Below are 15,917 nucleotides of genomic sequence, written 5' to 3' on the forward strand. Positions count from 1 at the left end.
TGAGAGAGAGAGACAGAGAGAAAGGTCTTCCTTTGCCGTTGGTTCACCCTCCAATGGCCGCCGCGGCCGGCGCGCTGTGGCCGCTGGCGCACTGCGCTGATCTGAAGGCAGGAGCCAGGTGCTTCTCCTGGTCTCCCATGCAGGTGAAGGGCCCAAGCACTTGGGCCATCCTTGACTGCACTCCCGGGCCACAGCAGAGAGCTGGCCTGGAAGAGGGGCAACCAGGACAGAATCCGGTGCCCCGGCCGGGACTAGAACCCGGGGTGCTGGCACCGCAAGGCGGAGGATTAGCCTAGTGAGCCGCGGCACCGGCCAAGGTATGTTTTCAATTCACACATTACGGTGCTTCCAGAATTCTTTTGTTGTTCAAGACTGTTTTGGTTATTTGGTGGTAGGGAGCCTTTTTGACTCTATATTAATTTTTTAAGATTTATTTATTTGTTTGAAAGTCAGAGTTACAGAGACAAGGGATGGAGATCTTCCACTTGCTGTTTCACACTTCAAATGGCCACAATGGCCTGGACTGGGCCAGATCAAAATCAGGAGCCAGGAGCTTCTTCCAGGTCCTCAGTGTAGGTGGCAGGAGCCCAAGAACTTGAGCTATCTACCACTGCTTTCTCATGTCTTTAATAGGGAAGCCAGAATGTGAACCAGTGCCAATTCAGAACATCAGTATCACAGATGATACCTTTTTCTGCCATGCAACAATGACAGCTTCATTTCCATGTTAGCTAAAGGGAATTTTTAATGGTTCTATGAAGAATTTCATTAGTGTTTTGATGTTAGTTGTGTTGAATATGTAAATTATTTTGTGTGGCATGGAAATTGAACTCATTCAATCCATGAACATGAGAGATCCTTTTAGGTTTTTTGTCTTCAATGCCTTTTATCAGTGCTTTTAAAAAATTTCTTGTAGAGGTATTTCACATCCTGAGTTATATTTCTTCCAAGGCATTTTGTTTTCTTACAGTTATTGTGAATTTAGTTGTTCTTATAATTTCTTAGTGAGTTCATTATTGGCGTACCAAACTGCTTCTGATTTCTTTGTGTTTATTTTGTGAGCTAAAACCTGAATGAATTCATTGATAAGTTTTGGCAGTCTCTTGGTAGACTCCTTCTGTTTCTCTGTATATAGAATCATGTCATCTGGAAACAGAAATAATTTCACTTTCTTCTTTCCTATTTGTATACATTTTCTTTCTGTCATTTGCATACTTCTTTGGTCAAACCTTTCAGTGCAATATTGAATAACAGTGATGAGACTGGGCATTTCTGTCTGATTCCAGATCTTAAAAGAAATGTTTTCTATTCTGGAGAATGTAGTTATGGGTAAATCATATACAGGTTTTGCTGTGTTGAAGTATGTTCCTTCTATAAATATGTTGCCCAAAATTTGCTCATAAATCAATGTTAAATTTTACCAAATACTTTATCTCCATTTATTGAGATGACTATAAAGATGATTATATAGATGATTATCTGTCATCCTGTTGATATGATTTATTTGGTTTATTTATTTGCATACATTGGTCCATATCCTATAGTCCCAGGATGCATCCTACTAGGCTATGATGTTTGAGATTTTTAATTGTTGAATTTGATTTGCTAGTATTTTGAGTCTATGTTTATCAGCCATAATGGTCTATAGTTTTATATTCAAAGACAAAGATCTGTCTGCTGTTAGCCATGGTTTTGAAAGCTAGACAATGCTGGCCTCATGGATAACTTTGAAAGAGCTCCATCTCTTTCAAGATTCTGGAACAGTTTGAGAAGTATTGATGTTAGTCTTCTGAAAGCAGATTATTAGAATTAGCAGTGAAGCAAAAAATTTTTTTTGATAGGCAGAGTGGACAGTGAGAGAGAGAGACAGAGAGAAAGGTCTTCCTTTGCCGTTGGTTCACCCTCCAATGGCTGCCGCGGCCGGCGCGCTGCGGCCGGTGCACTGCGCTGATCCGATGGCAGGAGCCAGGAGCCAGGTGCTTTTCCTGGTCTCCCATGGGGTGCAGGGCCCAAGCACTTGGGCCATCCTCCACTGCACTCCCTGGCCACAGCAGAGGGCTGGCCTGGAAGAGGGGCAACCGGGACAGAATCCGGCGCCCCGACCGGGACTAGAACCCGGTGTGCTGGCGCCGCTAGGCGGAGGATTAGCCTAGTGAGCCGCGGAGCCGGCCGCAAAAATTTTTATTACTGCTTCTTACTTTCTCGGTATTATTTACTAATTTATCCACATGGTGAATCATTGTGGGTTTTTCAGCATTTTAGCAATCAATTGTAATACTCAGCAAATTTTCAAGTTTATCATCATGTGTATTGTCAACTCATGCACTGGTATTACCACTTTCATGAACATGGGGATGGCCATTACAGGATTTGAAATAGAAAAATATATATTATTAAGGTACAGGTCATCTTAACATACACAGTCTCCAAAACACACAAATAATAATGTGAGTCTGTTTTTAAAAATATTTATTTATTTATTTGAAAGGCATAGTGACAGAAAGAGAGGAGAGAGAGAGAGAGAGAAATATCTTCCATCTGCTGATTCACTCCTCAAATGATCACATTGATCTGGGTTAGGCCATGTGGAAACCAGGAGCCAAGAGTTCCTTCTGGGTCTCCCACATGGGTTCAGGGTCCCAAGTTCTTGAGCCATATTCTGCTGTTGTTCCAGGCACATGAGTAGGAAGCTGGATTGGAAGTAGAGCAGCTGAAACTCAAAGTGGTGCCCATATGGAATGCCAGCATTGCAGACTGTGGCTATACCTGCTAAGCCACAGTGTCAGCCCCTAATGTGAGTCATTTATAGGAGAGATTTGATGGAGTTTAATTCTTTTTAGCTAATGTGTCATTACTATGTGGCAATTATAAACATAATTAATAATTCATTAAACATGAAAGCAATAGTTTCCTAGCAAGAATTCTTTTTTTAAAGGCTTTTAGGAGATAGAAGATTCCTCTCTCTCTCTCTCTCTCTCTCTCTCTCTCTCCCCCTTGCCCTCCTTCCCTCTCTCCCTCCATTTCAAATTAATTAATTGTTTTAAATAACAACAATATTGGGAGTTGGGAACTCAATCTAGATCACCCAAATGGCTCAAATATTGTTAACTACTTGATCATTTCCCTTATGGATGATGTAGTCCCAGTGTTAGCATTAGTTGGAATCTGGAGTTAAGAGTGGAGCTGGGAGTGAAACCCAGGCACCAAATAAGGGGCCAGGGTTGTGATAGAGTGGATTAAGCTGCCACCTATGAGTAGTGCTGATTCATGTCCCAGCTGCTCCACTTCTGATCCAGCTCTCTTCCAATGTGCCTAGGAAAGCATGACCCAAGTGCTTGGGTCCCTGTCATCCATGTGGAGATCTGAATGAATGGCTGGCTTCATCCTGGCCCAGCCCAACCCATTACAGCCATCTGGGGAGTGAACCAGCAGATGCAAGATTTCTGTGTCCTTTTCTTCCTGTAACTTTATATTTCAAATTTTAAAAAATGATTATATTAAGGAACATCATCATGATACACTGGGTTATGCCACTGCCTAAAATTCCATAATACAATATGAGCACTGATTTGATTCCTGGCTGCTCCACTTTCTATCCAGCTCCCTGCTAATGCAGGTGGGAAAATGGCAGAAGATGGTCCAACTGCTTGGGCCTCTGCCACCCACATTGGAGTTCCAGACTCTTGGTTTCAGCCTGAACTGACCATGACAGCCAGGTAAGGATGGAAGAGCTCTCTCTCCCTCTTTCTCTCTCTCTCTCTACTATGACTTTCTAATTTAATAAACGTAAATCTTTTTTTAAAAGTTACATGATTTCTGACAAGTTATACAAAGGATACATTTGTTTTCAATTTATATTATATTTATATTATAGTATTTCAAGCCAAAATCCACATAAAATGTTATTTTCCTCTGTCAGTTTTTTTATTTATATGTTGATATGGACATAAATGCAAAAGTAAGTGACCCAGCATATAAATAAACTAAATTAACCAAGGACGTTAAAGATCTCTACGATGAAAATTACAAAACCTTAAAGAAAGAAATAAAAGAGGTACCAAGAAATGGAAAAATCTTCCATGCTCATGGATTGGAAGAATCAATATCATCAAAATGTCCATTCTCCCAAAAGCAATTTATAGATTCAATGCAATACCAATCAAGATACTGAAGACCTTCTTCTCAGATCTGGAAAAAATGGTGCTTAAATTCATATGGAGGCACAAGAGACCTCGAATAGCTAAAGCAATCTTGTACAACAAAAACAAAGCCGGAGGCATCACAATACCAGATTTCAGGACATACTACAGGGCAGTTGTAATCAAAACAGCATGGTACTGGTACAGAAACAGATGGATAGACCAATGGAACAGAATTGAAGCACCAGAAATCAACCCAAACATCTACAGCCAACTTATATTTGATCAAGGATCTAAAACTAATTCCTGGAGCAAGGACAGTCTCTTCAATAAATGGTGCTGGGAAAATTGGATTTCCATGTGCAGAATCATGAAGCAAGACCCCTACCTTACACCTTACACAAAAATCCACTCAACATGGATTAAAGACCTAAATCTACGACCTGACACCATCAAGTTACTAGAGAACATTGGAGAAACCCTTCAAGATATTGGCACAGGCAAAGAATTTCTGGAAAAGACCCGGGAGGCACAGGCAGTCAAAGCCAAAATCAACTATTGGGATTGCATCAAATTGAGAAGTTTCTGTACTGCAAAAGAAACAGTCAGGAGAGTGAAGAGACAACCGACAGAATGGGAAAAAATATTTACAAACTATGCAACAGATAAAGGGTTAATCACCAGAATCTACAAAGAGATCAAGAAACTCCACAAAAACAAAACCAACAACCCAATTAAGAGATGGGCCAAGGGCCTCAATAGACATTTTTCAAAAGAGGAAATCCAAATGGCCAACAGGCACATGAAAAAATGTTCAAGGTCATTAGCAATCAGGGAAATGCAAATCAAAACCACAATGAGGTTTCACCTCACCCCGGTTAGAATGGCTCACATACAGAAATCTACCAACAACAGATGCTGGCGAGGATGTGGGGAAAAAGGGACACTAACCCACTGTTGGTGGGAATGCAAACTGGTCAAGCCACTATGGAAGTCAGTCTGGAGATTCCTCAGGAACCTGAAGATAACCCTACTGTTCGACCCAGCCATCCCACTCCTTGGAATTTACCCAAAGGAATTTAAATTGGCAAACAAAAAAGCGGTCTGCACCCTAATGTTTATTGCAGCTCAATTCACAATAGCTAAGACCTGGAACCAACCTAAATGCCCATCAACGGTAGACTGGATAAAGAAATTATGGGATATGTACTCTTTAGAATACTATACCGCAGTAAGAAACAACGAAATCCAGTCATTTGCAACAAAATGGAGGAATCTGGAACACATCATGCTGAGTGAAATAAGCCAGTCCCAAAGGGACAAATACCATATGTTCTCCCTGATCGGTGACAACTGACTGAACACCAAAAAGGAAACCTGTTGAAGTGAAATGGACACTATGGGAAACAGTGACTTGATCAGCATAGCCCTGACTGTTAATGAACAACTTCATACATTATCCCTCTTAGTAGTTTTTTTTGTCTGTTCTACTTAATATGACTGGTTTAATTCTGTAATTATCACACAGTTATTCTTAAGTGTTGAAAATTAACTGAAATGTGATCCCTGTTAAACATAAGAGTGGGAATAAGAGAGGGAAGAGATGTATAATTTGGGACATGCTCAAGCTGACTTGCCCCAAATGGTAGAGTTAGAAACATACCAGGGGATTCCAATTCAATCACATCAAGGTGGCATGTACCAATGCCATCTCACTATTCCAAGTGATCAATTTCAGTTCACAATTGATCATAATGAAAGGACTAAGAGTCAAAGGGAGCACATAAACAAGTCTAGTACCTGCTAACACTAACCGATAGAATAAATAAAGGGGAGAGTGATCCAACATGGGAAGTGAGATACTCAGCAGACTCATAGAATGGCAGATGTTCTAAATAGCACTCTGGCCTCAGAATCAGCCCTAAAGGCATTCGTATCTGGCTGAAAAGCCCATGAGAGTATTTCAGGCATGGAAAGCCAAGACACTCTGGCAAAAGATCTCTGTGAGTGAGATCCCAGTGGAAAGAACAGGTCTTCAAAGAAGGAGGTACCTTTCTCTGAAGGGAGGAGAGAACCTCCACTTTGACTATGACCTTGTCTAAACAAGATAAGAATCGGAGAACTCAGAGGGCTTCCATAGCCTTGGAAACTCATGACTGGAGTATAGGGAGATTACTGATGCCATAGACAGGAGTGTCAATTGGTAAAGTCAACAACAGGAGTCACTGTGCACTTACTCCTCATGTAGGATCTCTGTCCTTAATGTGCTGTACATTGAGATTTAATGCTATAACGAGTACTCAAACAATATATTTCACTTTGTGTTTCTATGGGGGTGCAAACTGTTGAAATCTTTCCTGAATGCATACTAAACTGATCTTCTGTAAAAAAAAAAAAGAAAGAAATTATCAATTCCCAACTTGACTCTCACTGGGATTAAACATGACAATAGGTCTGATCTGATTTCATCATCATTTAAAAAAAATCATCTATTATTTTTCACTTTATGTTTCTGTGTGGCAGCGAACTGTTGAAATCCTTACTTAATGTATACTAAGCTGATCTTCTGTATATTAAGATAATCGAAAATGAATCTTGATGTGAATGGAAGGGGAGAGGGAGTGGGAAAGGGGAGGGTTGTGGGTGGGAGGGACGGTATGGGGGGAAGCCATTGTAATCCGTAAGTCGTACTTTGGAAATTTATATTCATTAAATAAAATTTAAAAAAAAAGCTAAAAAAAATGATTATTGATTCAAGGGCAAAGTATTTGGGACCGCTGATATTACTCTTGTCTGTATGTCTTTTTAAAGAATATAATTAAGTATCACTTCTCAGCCTTTTGGCTAAGATCAAGAATGTAATTAAGTAATAAATTAATCCAAAGAAAAACATAGACACCACAGGTACTTGCCTAAATATTTTAGTAGCAGTGAACCAGAAAAGACTAACTTAGGGTTTGGCATTGTGGTAGAGTAGTTTATCTGTGATGCAGCATCCCATATTGTAGGGTCAGTTCGAAGCCCAAGTACTCTGCTTCTGATCCAGATGCCTGCTAGTGTGCCTGTGAAGGCAATAAAAGATGGACCATTAATTGAGCTGTTATGAAATAAGTAGAAACCATATGGAGTTATTGATTCCTGGATGCAGACCCTACTGTTGCAACCATCTGGGTGGTGAAGAAGCAGGACAGAAGGAACATATCTCTCTCTCTCTCTCTCTCTCTCTCTCTCTCTTGCTCTTCCTTTCAAATAAATAAGTAAATATTAAGAAATGAAACAAATAACTTGATAATCCTTATGGGAGTCCTGAGTAGTCCATCCACTCTCTGGCCAGTACTTTCTTTATCTCTACCATGGGACTATACCTCTGCATTCAGCTCAGATTAATTACCCAGACTTTTGTCATTTATTCAGTGCTTAAAATAATTAAGTCTACTCATTACATGGAAAGTATACTTAGGCAATAGAAGAATGAGTTGCCAACTGTCAGGGCTGGCTGCTCCACTTCTGTTCCAACTCCCTGCCAATGTGCCTGGGAAAGCAGTGGAAGATGGCTCAAGTGCTTGGGTTCCTGCACCCATGTGCCTGCATCTCATATTGGTGCTAGTTCAAATCCTGACTGCTCCACTTCTGATCCTGCTCCCTGCAATCATGCCTGGGAAATAGTGGAATATGGTTCAAGTGCTTGTTTTCCTGCACCCATGTAGGAATCCCAAAAGAACATCTGGCTCCTGGCTTCATCTTGGCCCAGCACTAGCCATTATGGCCAATTGAGAAGTCAGCCAACAGATGCAAGATCTCTGTCTCTGCCTCTATCTTCCAGCAACTCAGCTCTTCAAATAAGTCTTTAAAAAATAAGACTAGCCAACTGTCCATGAGTATGTTCTTCCAACTTTTTCTCTTCTCAGGACTCCTCATGGAATCCACATTTCCAATCCCAGTTGGAGGAGCTTCGGTTGGCAGTTTTGTAATGAGCTGGATGAATAAAAGGACATGAAGAAAGGACATGAGGACCTACTACTTCACGGTGCCAGTCTAGTTCTTTGATCTCTGAAAGTTCATTCCTATTTCAAGAAATATGAGTTTTAGACTTATTTTTCAGGGTACCATTGCCTCTGTGATCCGAGGAGCTGGTACATAGGCTTGGAAGCTCAAGGCAGATTTTCCTGCATTCACAGAATAGTCAATGGATGGCAATGGAAGGATTATAGAAGACTACGGAATTTGAGTGGATCAAATCATACCTTAAGCATAGAGAAGACTAGGAATAGCTGTGGACCCAGAGTCAGTTAACCAACCCCTTCCAAATTCAAGCCCACATCCCTGACCATCCCATTTGAATGAGGGGCATAAATATCAGTGGAACCCTTGCATTTCACAGATCTCTTGTGTTGACCTCTTTGTCTATTTGGTGGCAGCAATCCACAGATGCAGGGAAAAATTCAAGCCCAGCTCTCAGAACAACAAGTGAACATTTGCAAGATGTATGGGTGGGTAGACAGGAGAATTTCAGGAGTTCCTAGGTAGTAGTTCCTGCATTCATAGCACATTTCTTTCAAATGTAAATTTGTCAAGCCAAGTATTGGTCATCAGAATTCTATATGGTTAGCACACATGGATGGAGATGAATTCAGATGCACCATGACTGATAAGGCTAGATATTCAGGAACCATACAAACCATACATTTCCTAATGGAAATGTACTTCTGAGAAGTACAGTCTTCCCCTGTTATGACATCACTAGCACGGAACTGTGGATACAGGTTTTTCAGGTTCCTTCTGAGCGTTGGTCTTTCTGACCAATCCTGCCCTCTTCCCAAAAAATTCCAGGCCCTGAAGCTTTACTGATACTGCTCCATCCACTCCAAATGCAATCTCAATCCCTGAAGGAAGGCTTCTGGGGGAAACAAGCAGTCCCCAAAAGTACCAGGGAGTCCCGGGGAGTGAGACACATCTGCTTGCTGGGAGCAAAAGCATCCATGGTTCTCAGGTGGGTGAGTCTTGACATTTGGTTGTGAGCCAGAGGTCTCATTCAATAGGGGAAGCCATACTGGCATTGGATTATCAGATCTGAAGACCAGGAAATATGCACCATGACCTTCATTAAAGGTAGTTAATTCATCAGACAGGAGTGCTCTGCCACAATGTCTGTGCTCTTATAGATATGCAGAAATTGGTTCTAGCAGTTCCACAAATGTGGCCACCCAGATTTCAAAGGGGCAGACTACAAAAGCAAGATCTGTGTTTTAAGTCTAGTTTGAACTCAGTTACTAGGTCATGTTACTAACCTATATGGCATAGATTTATCCATCGATATGTAGCACATGACTTTCACAATACCAGTTTAAGATCACAAATCCCCAGAAAAATTACTGTAAAGTTTGTGCAAGCTCTCATATTATGGGCCAATTGTATTTGTGAGGTTTCATCATGACTATTCAGAAGAGAAGCTTCTAGTCTTTTCCTATCTATGGCCTACTTAGTACTCTTATTTGAGTTTACAGAAATTTATATGAAATCTAGTTTTCAAAGTCAGTGTGTTCTATGAGAAAATTGAGCATACCGAATGGTGATCTAGTTCCTTTCTAGCAAAAATAGTTTATGCTGAATGAAAGAGTAGACTCCATGAAGAGGAATCCACCTAAAAGAATTTCCCTGTGGCCCACACCCTTTCAGTAGGTCTTTACAATAGAGGCAAAGGATATCCAGAGTGGTAAAGACCCTAGCTTTTCATGGCCCAAGCAGTTACTGAAGCTAGTGTCCAGAGTGAACAAAATTTGAATGATGCTGCCTTGTCTCATATGTAAACTACCAAAGACTGGATGATATTGGAAGCTTTATGTAAATTTAGAGAAGGGATGTGTGAATGAGTTGAAAATAGAAAAGGAACTAGGAAATGTTACTTTTCAGAAGGGTCTCGAAGGGGTAACCTGTGATAGAGGAATAGCCTGTCATATCTGAGAAACTCTCCATACCACTCTCTAACACAATACAATTGCTTCATGTTGCCACCATTATTTCAGAATTGGAGCTCTCCAAAACCTGGTCTATTTCCACATTTGGTATCTATAGCTATGCCAATGCTCCCTCTAACCTGATAGTTCTTCCTGGTGGCACTGGATGTGTTCCCAGGACCTTTGTGCCAGATAAGAAGGATGAAACAATGTCAATTTTATGAGATCAGTTTGTGGATAAGTGGGATGCTTGAAAACCTGGATACCTGAAACGTAATTGCTTTGTTTCCAGTTTTACTCTTAAGTAACAATTTGTTACACATCAAGGTATGGCATGGTTCACTATGCACAGAGATCACTTCCTGGTAAAGTTTATCATTCAAGTATGGAAAAAAGAATAATCAAAACTTATTTTTTCTTTTTCTTTTTCTTTTTCTTTTATTTATTTGACAGAGTTATAAAAAGTGAGAGAGACAGAGAGAAAGGTCTTCCTTCCATTGGTTCACTCCCCTAATGGCTGCTACCGCTGGCACTGCAGCGATCCGAAGCCAGGAGCCAGGTGCTTCTTCCTGGTCTCCCACGCAGGTGCAGAAACCCAAGCACTTGGGTACTTCCATGAGAGAAAAATGGCTGCGGCCATTGCAAACTCACGTGTGAGTGCGGGGAAAAAGCTGAAAAATTCGCTAAAGAAGAAGAAGGTGAAAATGATTGCCAAAGTCATAGCGTCAGAGCTGGAAGAGGAGGTGAAAGATGCTTCCGACAGTGGAGGATCTATAGGAAGCTGTGGATCAGAAAAGGATCATTTTTCTGATGATGAAGCAGCAGATGTTGACAATGAGGATGATGCTGAACCCTGTGACAAAGAAAATGAAAATGCTGGAGAATCATGTGCTGGAACTAATATGTGCTGGGCAGATGCCATGGCTAAAATCCTCAACAAGAAAACACCTAAAAGTAAACCCACCATTCTAGTCAAAAATAAAGAACTGGAAAAGGAAAAAGAAAAGTTAAAGCAAGAAAGACTTGAGAGAAGAAAACAGCTTGATAAGAGGCGGGAGTGGGAAATGATGTGCTGAGTAAAGCCAGATGTTGTCAAAGAAAAAGAAGCAGAGAGAAATCTTCAGAGAATTGCAACGAGGGGTGTGGTGCAATTATTTATGCTGTCCAAAAACATCAAAAGAATGTTGATGAAAAGGTTAAAGGGCCGGCACCGCGGCTCACTAGGCTAATCCTCCACCTTGCGGTGCCGGCACACCGGGTTCTAGTCCCGGTAGGGGCGCTGGATTCTGTCCCGGTTGCCCCTCTTCCAGGCCAGCTCTCTGCTGTGGCCAGGGAGTGCAGTGGAAGATGGCCCAAGTGCTTGGGCCCTGCACCCCATGGGAGACCAGGAGAAGTACCTGGCTCCTGCCTTCGGATCAGTGCAGTGCGCCGGCCGCGGCGGCCATTGGAGGGTGAACCAATGGCAAAGGAAGACCTTTCTCTCTGTCTCTCTCTCTCACTGTCCACTCTGCCTGTCAAAATAAATAAATAAATAAATAAATAAAAATAGAAAAGAGAAAAGGTTAAAGAAGCTGGAGGCTCTATTAGAAAGCGTGCTAAATTGATATCAACTGTTTCTAAGAAAGATTTCATCAGTGTTCTGAGAGGAATGGATGGAACTGCAAATGAGAAAAGTTCAACTGAGAACTCGAAAGGCAAACAGACTAAAGCGAAATAAGAAGAGGGCCCAGGTTGGACGATCCTACGTGATGATTTCATGATGGGAGCACCTATGAAAGACTGGGACAAGTTAAGTTGGGGCAGATAACAGCAGACCAGAATCTGCAAGTGACTCTGAAGTGTAAAATAATAGAGGCAACATAGTTTTCAGTTTATTTTAGCTACAAAGATACTCTATCCTCCGGCAGTTTGGGAATTATAATGATACCATTTGTAAGAAAGCCAAGACTTACTAGCTTTGATGTTCCCCCTTTACATGTAAACTTTGTTAAAATTGTATTTTCAAATTTTGCATAACTTTAGGCATTGTTCCTCAAGACATCTGCAACAAAAAATACATCCACTTGATCAGCAAGATCCACATCGTGCCAGTATGGTCAGATGTTTACAGATTGGTCATGTCTGTGCTGGGTTCTTTCAGTGTCACCACTGTTGCTAGACATGCAATGCCAATTCATAAGTAAAATGAACTCTTTGAAGTCAATATTTCTCTGCCTTCCAATTTAGACACTATTTGTTTGTAGCTTTTGGGAATGATGGATATTTTTGTCTGTTTTAGTTAGCTATTGAGAAACCTGTGCATAAAGTTAATATTTTTGATTTTGTGCGATGAATTTAATTTTGTCTGATAGATATTTAAAAATACTAGATCTCTACTTTTATATTTCCTTTTATATACTAAGTAATATAAATAAGTACTAACATTTACTTTTTAGAATTTTTTTTCATGAAAGATTTATTGAGATGGAAATTTTCATGGGTATCTTATGCAAGAGATTTGGTTTCTTAGGAAACATATTTGATATGTTCTAATTTCTCTCTTTTCATCTCCCAAAACATTTGAGTTAGTTTAAATTCTTTTTTCATGGACAACCTAAGCCATGAAATGATGGAGTTAGGTACCAGGTAATTTTGCATCATAATATTGCATCTGATTTGAGACTTCATTGCATATTGTTTCCTTAAAAGTTATTAAATTGGGTGACTTTTAGTATCAAGTTGTGAAATAAACAGAAGAGAAAAGTAAGACTGTTTAATATTATTCCAAAATTCCTGTGAAACTCAGCTCCAGATTACAAGTTTGTAAGGGAATTATTTATTAATGTGAGTTGTTCTTCTTTGACAATGATCCATCCCTTTCTCCATCATTTCCATAAGAAAAATAGTTCCCTCCTATCACTCGGTTGTACATACTTGCATCTATTATATATTGAAGGAATAATTTTCTCCCAAAACAATGTACTAAAGCATAGATGTTTCTATTTTTAAGCCCATTTAAGTGTTACCAGTATTATGTGGCTAACATTAAATTAGTCCATGGCCTGGTATTTGTTATCTTGAAGAAAGGTAGACACCCAAAATATAAAGTGGTTAAAACAGCAAAGCTCAAAATACATTTTTGTATTTGTCCCAACTTCTGAACTTCAGTATCTTATTAAATTTAGAACTGCCATCTTGTCACTTTAATATAAATAAATGTGAACAGGTATTCCTCAGTGTTAATACAGGAATGCTCAGTATCCTAATAGATAATATTTCAGTGTATCCTAACTCATAGATAATTTCGGGAAAATAATGTGTAAAACCTAAAAACTCGTTTTTCCACAGGACCAAATATTAAACTTTATATTTTGTTATTAATCAGTTCTTGGGTCATCATACAAAAAGTTTGCAAATTTTTTCCTGAATAAATAAAATAAATAAATAAATAAATAAAATTTTCAGTTTTATATGATTAAAAAAAAGATGGCCACTGAGGTGAAAAGTTCATGCCAAGATGGCCACTGACAGCAGAAACTGCCTGGCAACAGGTCGTGATTGGATGGCTTTGGAAACCACATGACAACAAAGCCTGACTGATGGCAGGCCATGATTGGATGGTTTCAGAAACTGTCTGACAACAAGAGCCTGACTGGCAATAGGCTGTGATTGGATGGCTTTGGAAACTGCCTGGCAACAGGCTGTGATTTGTTGCGGCATAGACCACCCCTTGACCGGATTGGCTGGTCTTGGCTATATAAGCTGTTGTACTAACTGATATAAGTGAGTCTGCAGGCTGCTCGCCTCAGGCCCGCTTTCACCCGACTCCCAGGGTCTGTGTGGTGACTCCTCTTGACCCCACCACACTCCTCCTCTCAGAAACAATCCACTGCAACATTGTTGAGAAATCAACTGCAACAACAGAGTACACACACTATATAAATGTAAAACCTGCAATTTTGCAATTGAATGGCTGAAGGAATAGCTGCAAGTGTCTAAACATGGGCTGGTACAAGGAAATGGAGATGCTAAGTGCTCTAATTTTATCATTATGCATGGGAAACTCACATGTATGTTGGAGTGTCATATTATATTCTGGACTTATGTGTAACTATGATGTGCTAATCAAGGAAAATTGTTACATGTTGAACACAATGAAAGTGTTACATAACCTAATTGATCATTAAACCTTGTATACATGAAATGAAGTATCACATTGTACCGCACAAAAATGTACAGCAAAATTGTACCACAATCTACTGTACTTGGGGAATATTTGACATTTTCCAAACCTATCAAGAAATGACCATTCAATAACAATGACATTGTAACAAATGCAAACTCTGAAATTCTAATAAATTGAGCTATAATATTCAAACAGTTTTGTACTGGCAAAAACCAGACACTTTAAATGGAAGGGGGAACAGAGTAAAGAGGTAAAAATCAATCTTTGTATTCACAGTCCATTAAGTTTTGACAGAGATGCCAATACCAAACAATGAAGATAGGCATGTCTCTGGAATAGTCATTAACAATTTGATATCCACATGCAAAGGAAAGATATTATAATTTTATCTTACACTACACCTAAACATATGCTCATTTGAATGACTGAGGTGTAAGACAAAAAACTTTAAAACCTAAAAGTAGCATCAAGTGAAATTTCCATACATTAGTCTTGGAAATGCTGTGTAAGAAAAGAATGAAACTGAGAATAAGTAAAGCAAAAATATTCAAGTGGAAAAACTTCCAAGTAAAAAGCTTTTAAAAAGGAGTTTTCCTCTCTTAGAAGCCCCCCTCCATGCTACTCTCGCTGGTGGTCTTTGATTCTAATAAATACTTTTAAATCTCCTTGCTGTCAACCTGGAAATTCTTCTATGTGAGACAAAGAACCGAGGTAACAATAATTTCTCTACCACAGTTTTCCCATAATATTATTTTTGTGCCGTGACTTGGATAACAACTCCAATGTGATGTGGATCCAACATCAGATTATCTCACAAGACTGGTGAGCATGCAGACTGCTGTTGCTTTTCTTTTGGACAGCCTTCCTCTCTTTCATAGTAACTTGCATTTTTCTCAAAACACTGGGTCCCTGTTAGCCAGTTAAAAGTGATTAGCATGGCTGCTGGTCTCAAGACTCAGGGATGAGCCATATCAGTCCCCTGGAGCTGGGACTCTATCCTAACGTCTTCCCTCCCTCTTGCATAGTTCAGCCCTTTGGGTGGAGTGGAAGAAGGCCCAGAGACAACTGATGGATTCTGGCTGCAGCTACACTCCAGAGGTTTTAGAAGGTCTCCTGGCTAGGCACCAGCCCCCTGACTGCTGAAATGGTGTTGGGCCTTGAAACACCTCCCTTGCCTCCTGCATGCATTGGCCCTTTGCGTGGGCCTGGAAGAAGGCCTTGAGGCAACTGATGGATTCTGGCTGGGGCTACACTCCAGCATTTTCAGAAGGTCTCGTGGCTAGGCACCAGGCTCCCACTGCCGGAAAGGTGTTGGGCCAACACAGTTTCCAGTGAGGAGCCTGTCCCCTGCCATTTTGGAGTCCTCATGAGCTAGAAAGCCAGAGACTCCACCCTTCATGCTTCTTGTCTCAGCTCTGGGAATGTTGGTCTGGCCCAACTCAGCTTCCTTTCACATGGATCAGCCCGACACATGGACTGGGAGAAAGGTTTGGAGTAACCTTGAAATTCAGGCCAGGGCCACTCTCTGGAGTTTTTCAAGGACTCCCTGACTGAACATCAGATACCAATGGCCCATTAGGGTGTCAGCTGAAAACTGCATTCTGTTCTTCCTTCCCAGAGATTAATCTGTCTGTGAGACTGGGTACAGCCTGCAGTGAG

At 40.4% G+C, this 15,917-nt stretch overlaps 1 pseudogene across 1 annotated transcript; it reads left to right on the plus strand.

Annotated features, from left to right (window-relative positions):
* Positions 1-10,719: 10,719 nt before the first annotated feature.
* On the plus strand, positions 10,720-11,937 carry LOC100358809 (RRP15-like protein; annotated as a pseudogene). Its single transcript, XR_016221382.1, has 2 exons — positions 10,720-11,288; positions 11,655-11,937. The product of XR_016221382.1 is annotated as an RRP15-like protein (transcript).
* The last annotated feature ends 3,980 nt before the right edge of the window (positions 11,938-15,917 follow it).

This window comes from Oryctolagus cuniculus, chromosome 15, assembly GCF_051225735.1.
Source record: "Oryctolagus cuniculus isolate XC-2025 breed Fujian yellow rabbit chromosome 15, ASM5122573v1, whole genome shotgun sequence".
In the NCBI taxonomy this organism is placed as follows: Eukaryota; Metazoa; Chordata; class Mammalia; order Lagomorpha; family Leporidae; genus Oryctolagus; species Oryctolagus cuniculus.